The following is an 8718-nucleotide window of genomic DNA, read 5'->3' as shown; positions in this document are numbered from 1 at the left end:
GAGTTTCTGTTTGGTTTCTGCTCTGCTGTGAATAAAGTTCCTTTTCCTGGGCAATTCTGGTATTTTCTTTCACTCACCCTCCCAAATCTATCCAGGCCACTCAAAAGGAATGGTGGACATTAACTTCTAGTTAATGACGTGTATCCTACCGCTCCACTGAGTGCGGCCTTCTTCCAGCAAGCAGAAGTCAGGATGTTTCTATTGAAGTTTCAGAGTTGCCCCTATAGTACATACAGCCGTGGAGAGGAAATAGTATAGCCATCTTGCTGTGAATAGCAAAATTGGATAAGGCCCAAGGGAAGGTAACAGGCAGGGTTAGGGTTAGGGACTGGTGGAAGGGCAGAGTGTGAGTGGTTATGGGGTATTAAAGGAAATGTTGTTCAGTGTTGTTTTTAGGGGGTAGCTGCAGATCCGGCTACCAAAGATTCAACTTCAGATATGGAAGCAAAGCTCTCACTCCCTTGGCGGTGAGGGTGCATTGGCTTGGGCCTCTTGTGAAGAACAAACACAGCGCAAGTTGCCTTTCAATATGCCTCCAAATAGCTGGTCTAGTCATGCCACAGAATTGTAACAGACTACCATGGGGGGTGAGGGCGTGCCATGTCGAAATGTGCTATCTGCTAGCTTTATATGCCGGGAGGAGTTTTTGAACTTCAGCCAGAGAGACTACTATAAGCTGCTCTCTGTATTTTGTTCTCCTTGCGATACTTCGCTAAGATACAGTATTAAAAAACATGTGACCTTTCCTACTGCCTCCTCTACCGCTTGCTCCATGCAGAGAGCAAGGATGAATTTGTTTCCATTCCCAGGTAGGGCCAGTGCTGGGAGCCACATAGAAAAGGATAACCATGGGGTTACACTGAGAAAGTTTCTTTGCCACATTTACACCTTCATCTTCTTTCCTTTTTTTTAACCTTTCTGTATGCTTTCTTATTCATTTTTTCATTTTTTTTGTTTTTAAGTCCCTGCTTTTTCATATTGAAAAGATGTCATGTGAACAAATAAAAAAATATGTTTTTATGTTCTCTTTGGGTGTTAAGTGTCATCAGTATCCATCCTTTAAAGGCTCCAATAGGTATGCATGCTATCCATTCTTTTAGGATACTACCTTTGTTGAGTTGAATGTGTAGTGAAGCCCCACTCCAAAACATCTACCCACAGCCACTTAATACAAAAAGCAGAATGGAGACAAATTAACCTAATTTCCAACATGATGCTAAGAAGAAGGAAGAGCTTGGACGAGATCCCCCTTTCTCTCCTGTAGGAGACTCCTCGGCGTGGGCTTATAATCTCCTTGTCTCTTCCCCTCACACAACAAACACCCTGTGAGGTAAGGGCCTGATAGAGCTCCGAGAAGCTGTGACTAGCCCAAGGTCACCCGGCTTGGATGGTATGGGAGTGCACAGGCTAATCTGAATTCCCCAGATAAGCCTCCACAGCTCAGGTGGCAGAGCTGGGAATCAAACCCGGTTCCTCCAGATTAGATACACGAGCTCTTAACCTCCTACGCCACTGCTGCTGCTCCTGCTACGCCACTCCTAAGTCCCTCCTGCTACCCTGTTTTCCCAAAAGTAAGCACGAGCCTAGCATGATTTTTGGAGGACGCTTGAAATATAAGCTCTACTCCAAAAATGAGCCCTAGTTACAGGTTCCCCAGCACAGCTGATCTGGTCATGGGGGGAGGGAACACAAACTCATGGGATAAAAATAAGACATTCCCTGAAAATAAGCCCTAATGCATCTTTTGGAGCAAAAATTAATATAAGACCCTGTCTTATTTTGGGGGAGACACGGTATGTAGGTGTAGGAAAGAAACTCCTGTTGGCCTGCTTACAAAGCTGTGGGTATTTTTATTGATTGGACCAGTTTTGTGAGGTAAGTAAAATTGAAAGTTGAGTGGAGGATGGTTTTAGCGGTTGCCTCGCACCAAACCTGGAAAAATAGTAGCCGCACGTTTAGAATCCGCAAGGGAAGTGATTGATCGTGACAACTTTAAAAACAATTGTTTGGTCAGGTTGGCCTCATGCCTTCCAGTCATCACTGAAGTTAAATCAGTTGCCATAGCTATAAATGGTCAACGTGTTCTGCTGAAATCATTCTTCTAAATGGCCCATCACAAAATGCAGTAGGTTGCTTAACAGCCGCCAGAACAATAAAAACTTTTGCCAAGGCTACAGCACAAAGAAAACCCTTTCCTGAGGGCTGACACAGTGCCTTCCCTTGTGTGGCCCAACACTGCGGACTCCCATCGTTCAAGTTGTATGTAAATCACATGTCCACAAAGTACATGAAGGAGTGAGCCAGAATGCACAACCCAAGGGAAGAGTGTCTGGACTTGTGCATAACCATAACAGTAGTGGCTGCTGACCCTCAGGTGGAGGGGCCAGAACCCCAAATAACCACACAACCCATCCTAGTAGATTTAGAATTGAGAAGAATATCTCTCCCCCCCCCCTTTTATTTGCTGCCATTAAATTGTACTTGAAACTTAGTGAATAGCTTTGCCAAAGTCTAGGGCAGGCCATGCTGGCAGGGGCTGATGGGAATTGTAGTCCATGAACATCTGGAGAGCCGCAGGTTGCAGACCCCTGGTCTAGGAAGGCCGATTTCGGTTTTTCATATGGTCTGGGGATCTGGCGCCTGTTACTAAATTTAAATAATCACAACTCCCTGCTTAAGAACATACAGAATAAGCCGCCAGCTGATTCGTGACTCCCAGAGTCCATCTTAGGTCCAGCCTCTCTGCTACTCCCAGGTGCCTTTGAGAGCTCACATGCAGGAGGTGAGAGCAATGGCCTTCTGCTGCTGTTGCTCCCGAGCACCTGGTCTGTTAAGGCATTTGCAATCTCAGATCAAAGAGGATCAAGATTGGTAGCCATAAATTGACTTCTCCATAAATCTATCCAAGCCCCTTTTAAGGCTGGGTGAATTTCTACCAGTTGCCAGCCAGATGATCAGTGATGCACCCTGAGGGCGCTGTGTGTGTTTTAATGCACGAGTTTTGAGACGGCTCTTGCTTGGGGAAAGGAAACCAAGCCTTTTGTCTCCTCCCCACCGCCATTTCCTGCCTAATGAGCAGAGGCTGCAGCAATGCGCGCGTGGGCGGGAAAGGCGGGAGCAGAGGCAGAAAAAACGCGGGCTTGCGGAGGGGGCTCCCGACGTGGCAACCTGGAGAGAGGCCGGCAGGAGGGAAGGCGGGAAGCCGCATGAAGAGAGGCGCAGGCGCAGAACCGCGCCCTGCTGAGAGACTGGGCGGGACCAAGGGGCTGTTCTAGTTTGCAACGCTTCTCCCATAGGAGAAATGGCGCGCTTTCCGGGCAAAATAAAATAAATCACGTGGGAATAGGGGGAGAAACTAATGGCCTTGTTGTCCTCCCTCACAAGCTGCACCCGCGTCTAGTAGCGTCTAGCACTCGCCCACTTTCCTCTGCCTAATGTGCTGGATGCGCGCAGCGACAAGTTCTCAAGCTGGCTCAAAAGAAACCATATAATGCTGTTTTGAAAAACCAACCAGTGGCTCAAAACAACCCGTTTCTTTCTGAGCCCTTCGGAAATCTTCAGCTTACTGAAGAGTCCTATGGAAATGGAAAGCTTGCACGCGCTGCTTCTTGTCCTTTTGACTGGGCATCGCATTAGTGGGGAAACAGGACTTGGGAGCAAGGGGAACTGAAGAAGCCGCGACCTACGCGACGCAGGCTAACCTACCTCTTGGCAGGATAGCTGTTGTTAGAATTTCCTCAAATCCAGGAGGGTATCCGGAAATTTCATACGTGTGCCCCCTGAACTCCACTGAGGGTATAAATTGAAATAAGTCGAACTATTTTTCTATGTAGTGGCATTTTGGGAACGGGGATGTTTCCCCGCACACCACCTCAACGAAAAGTGTGAGAGAGTGCTCTCAAAAGAGACAGGGAAATGCAGGGAAAAAATGGTATTTGTTGACTAGGAAATACACACAAAATTCCAGCATCGCTGGCCTCTACAAAGATGGGTATATTCACTGGGAATGACAGTGAATCAGAGAATCATTGTTACATATACACCTTTCCTATTCACCCCTTCCAGGAAACCTGGTTTTAAGCAATCCTCCAAATATGAAGAAGACTTCTGTGTTTTCAGCAGGTGCACACAAGAAATACTAAAGAGTGGTGGCGAACCTTTGGCGCTCCAGATGTTATGGACTACAATTCCCTTGTATTGTAGTCCATAATATCTGGAGTGTAGTCCACTTCAGATTTTGTACTCCATAACATCTGGAGTGCCAAAGGTTCGCCACCGAGTCCTGTTTCTGAGGACTATCTATTCTGCTCTTTTCTGGTGCAGCAACTGGAATGTCATAGCAGATGTTATTAACACAGCACTATCTGTGTACAGTTGCTTTCGAACACATTAAGTGCTGCTAAAATTTTTAAAAATGTTCACATACATCACCTGGTGGCAGTCACACACACCTCCCCCTTTCCTTACAACAAATCGGTTTAGTAGTGATTCTGGTTACACAAGAGGTACAAGTTTAAATTGAGTCAGTTTCCTATACGTAACTGGGAACCTAAACCAGTGTTTAAACCCAGTTTCGAATTCTGGTGTATATGCACAACTATTCCAGAATACCCATGTCCCTCCATTTTTGTCACAGGTCCCTAGGGGTACATCTTTAACCAAAATGTGTGAGAGCAAAGAAGGAAGAGTGAGGCGCCCATCAGTCTGGTTGCAAACTGAGTTGGTGGCTATTTTTACTTAACTTCAGACCAGAGCCCTTCGGGGATGGGCGGTATAAAAGTCCAATAAAATAAATAAATAAATAAACTTCATATCTCTGTCCCCAAAGAGCTTATAATTTAAAATAGTTCATGGTGAAAATACATTTGGGTGGGGGGGAGTTGGATGCAGACAAACATAGTTATATGTAGGGTGTTGGGTTTTCCGGGTTGTATGGCCGTGTAGCCCATGTTCCAGCAGCATTTTCTCCTGACATTTCGCCTGCATCTGTGGCTGACATCTTCAGAGGATCTGATGGTAGTAAAGCAAGTGGAGTATATATACCTGTGGAATGTCCAGGGGTGGGAGAAAGAACAAATTGCATGGGGTAAAAGTGTTAAGGGTGCGATTTGCAAGTGTAATTTTCATGTGTTAAGTGGAATCCACCCATTTTAGCATATGTATGTATGCTAAAGTAAGTACAGTTACACCTCACTAAGTACAGCTATGTGTACTTAATAAATGGACCTAAACTTAGCAAATACTGTAAAGCGCAGGAGTGCATTTGTTAATATTTCTGCCTTAACAGCCATTAAGCACTTCAGAAACCTGGTACAGACATATTTAAAACCACCCTTTGACATCAAGAAGAAGAGAAGAAGAAGAGTTTGGATTTATATCCCCCCTTTCTCTCCTGTAGGAGACTCAAAGGGGCTTACAATTGCCCTTCCCCCCTCACAACAAACACCCTGTGAGGTAGGTGGGGCTGAGAGAGCTCCGAGAAGCTGTGACTAGCCCAAGGTCACCCAGCTGGCGTGTGTGGGAGTGCACAGGCTAATCTGAATTCCCCAGATAAGCCTCCACAGCTCAGGCGGCAGAGCTGGGAATCAAACCCGGTTCCTCCAGATTAGATACACGAGCTCTTAACCTCCTACGCCACTGCTCCTACGCCAGAGCTAGAGAAGAAGTATAAAAGGGCTTTTAAATGGGGCAGTTTGGTTCAAAACCCTATTCTATATTATCTACTCAGCTGTGACAGGTTTTGAGGCTTTAAGGACTAGAAACCTGCCTTAAAAATACAAAAAACAGAAATTTGGAAAATAAATTGTACACCCAGCGTCAACGCAGTTTTGGTGACCTGCCCACAACCCAATTGGTCTCTGGGATGGCCAGTTCCACAGCCAAACCTAGCTTAATAATGGTAATAAACGGTTTTGAACTGTTCGAAACAGATCTTGCATGCTTCCTTCCCACCCTATAATTTCAGAGTTTGTGCTGGCACCGCGTAAAACCCAACGCCATTGCCTTTTGGCAAACTCAGCGCTGACTCGCGCTACTTCTACACGACTAGGGATTTCATTTCAGACTTTCCGTTATGCTTCCCTCATCTTGGACCCTTGGCCTGAGGCAGGCGCACTGAATCTGCTGACAATCTTAAAAGAATCCTCCGTTTGCGTTCTGAAACCCTGCTGGGTGGCTTCCAGTCCCTCATGGAATGCCAGAGAATTGCGTTCTTGAAGCTGCCATCTCCCAAGCGAGCAGCGGGCATTAGATGTTACTGACAACATAACAGTTCTTATAAAATTAAAAGCAGGCAATTTTCTGTGAGGGCTTTTTGACTGTCAAACGTACATTCTTGGCCACAGCTGGCTGCTGCTGAGTGACAGAGGATAGACCAGGGGTAGGGAACCTGCGGCTCTCCAGATAAAACTAGGAACTGATAATCTCTATCGAAGTTTCTGCCCGCATGGCCAACTGGCTACGCTGGTATTGGCTGATGGAAATCAGAAGTTCCTGAACATCCGGTGATTTGCAGGTTCCCTACCCCTGGGATAGACAAAGCTGGAGGAAAATGATGTGTGTAAGTATCAAGGAAGTTGTACAATGCAAACATTTGGCATTTGCTTTTAGACATTTGTACCGGCAAGTGCACTGCACCCCTTTTCTCGGCTGACTTCTGAATTAACCTTTGAAGTCCTAACCAGGCAGGGTCTAGTCTACTTCAGGTCCAGTTTGGGGGGTGGAGCCTGAATAACATGAGATTTGGGGAGGGATTTCAGTGGACTCCACGTTCCAAAGCCGCCATTTTCTCCAGGGGAAATTGATCTCTCTTACTGGGACATCTCTAGCTACCCCCTAGAGGATGCCAACCTTACTCAAGGACTGCTTTCTCCTGCAATAGCCCCCTCACAAAGCAGGGGTCTGCAACCTTTTTGAGACAGTGGCCATCTATGGAATTCAGACAGACACAATAAAACAAATGGGTACCACCTAAAAAATGGCTGCAGCAGGAGGCAATCACTCACAAAATGTCGGGGAGTGAGATCATGCATATCGCTAATAGTAACTCTTCAAAATTTCTGGAAGAAGGTCTGTTTAACTGCATGCCTTTTAAAATGAACGTATCGCTTAAAAATATTTTTTGTCCATGCAACACAGCTTACATAAGAACATAAGAATACGCCAGCTGGATCAGACAAGAGTCCATCTAGTCTAGCATTTTGCTACTCGCAGTGGCCTTTGGGAGCTCACGTGTAGGATGTGAAAGCAATGGCCTTCTGCTGCTGCTGCTCCTGAGCACCTGGACTGTTAAGGCACTTGCAATCTCAGATCAAAGAGCATCAAGATTGGTAGCCATAAATCGACTTCTCCTCCATAAATCTGTCCAAGCCCTTTTTAAAGCTATCCAGGTGAGTGGCCATCACCACCTCCTGTGGCAGCATATTCCAAACACCAATCACACGGTCGCGTGAAGAAGTGTTTCCTTTTATTAGTCCTAATTCTTCCCCCCAGCATTTTCAATGTATGCCCCTTGGTTCTAGTATTGTGAGAAAGAGAGAGAAAATTCTCTCTGTCGACATTTTCTACCCCATGCATAATTTTATAGACTTCAATCATATCTCCTCTCCAAACTAAAGAGTCCCAAATGCTGCAGCCTCATAAGGAAGGTGCTCCAATCCTTAAATCATCCTCGTTGCCCTTAAGCTTACTTTAAGTGACGCAGTGAAATTCCTTGTGCTGTGGTGTCAGCTGTTGCCAAAGCAACTTTTTTAAAATCTGCACAACCGATCAGATCTCCAACGGCCAATCAAAAGCCCTGCTAGCCAAAAGCCCCACCTGTCCCCAGTTACTTTCTAAAAATTCTTGGTAGGTATCACAGAACCCCTGCTCCATGTGACTCTGCTCCATGTGACATCAGGAGCATATGCAGTACACGAAGGGTACATCAATAGCACAATTGTGGAGCTCCCCTAGGGTGAAAAGCCTTATCTATCCCTGCTGGTAAACAACAGGCAACACTGGAATTCTTTTTAAAATATCTGAAAGGAGTGCTTTGTGGAGCTTATCTGCTGTTTTGATGTTGGCTGCTTCCTAGTAGCCTCTGACACAGCATGTCCATCTGGGTCTTAAGAGGGCGCCCTTCTTTGCCTGGGAGGAAACAGACCCATGAATCATACTCCAGAGGTCTAAAAGCTTCTCTGTTCCTGGCTGTGCTGAGCCAATGGCCCATCAGGCAAAATTGACTGCTCCTTGCAGCTGGCGTCTAGCCTCCAAACTGTAGCCACACACAAGCCTGGCTGCAGCCAGACCAACACGTCCCTCCAAGTACACCAGAGTCCTGCTGTAGAATCACAGCAAGGAAAGAAACTGGATGTGGTCGCCCCTGACCTCAGCAGCTGCTGGGTCCAGGAAAAGCAATTGACAATAGAAGAAGAAGAGTTTGGATTTATATCCCCCCTTTCTCTCCTGTAGGAGACTCAAAGGGGCTTACAATCTCCTTGCCCTTCCCCCCTCACAACAAACACCCTGTGAGATAGGTGGGGCTGAGAGAGCTCCAAGAAGCTGTGACTAGCCCAAGGTCACCCAGCTGGCGTGTGTGGGAGTGCACAGGCTAATCTGAATTCCCCAGATAAGAATCCACAGCTCAAGCGGCAGAGCTGGGAATCAAACCCGGTTCCTCCAGATCAGAGTGCACCTGCTCTTAGCCACTATGCCATGCTGCTATTAGACAATAGACTA

Source organism: Sphaerodactylus townsendi, linkage group LG03 (genome assembly GCF_021028975.2).
Source record: "Sphaerodactylus townsendi isolate TG3544 linkage group LG03, MPM_Stown_v2.3, whole genome shotgun sequence".
Taxonomy (NCBI): Eukaryota; Metazoa; Chordata; class Lepidosauria; order Squamata; family Sphaerodactylidae; genus Sphaerodactylus; species Sphaerodactylus townsendi.
The sequence above is the reverse complement of the archived record's forward strand: the minus strand, read 5'-3'. Positions refer to the sequence as shown.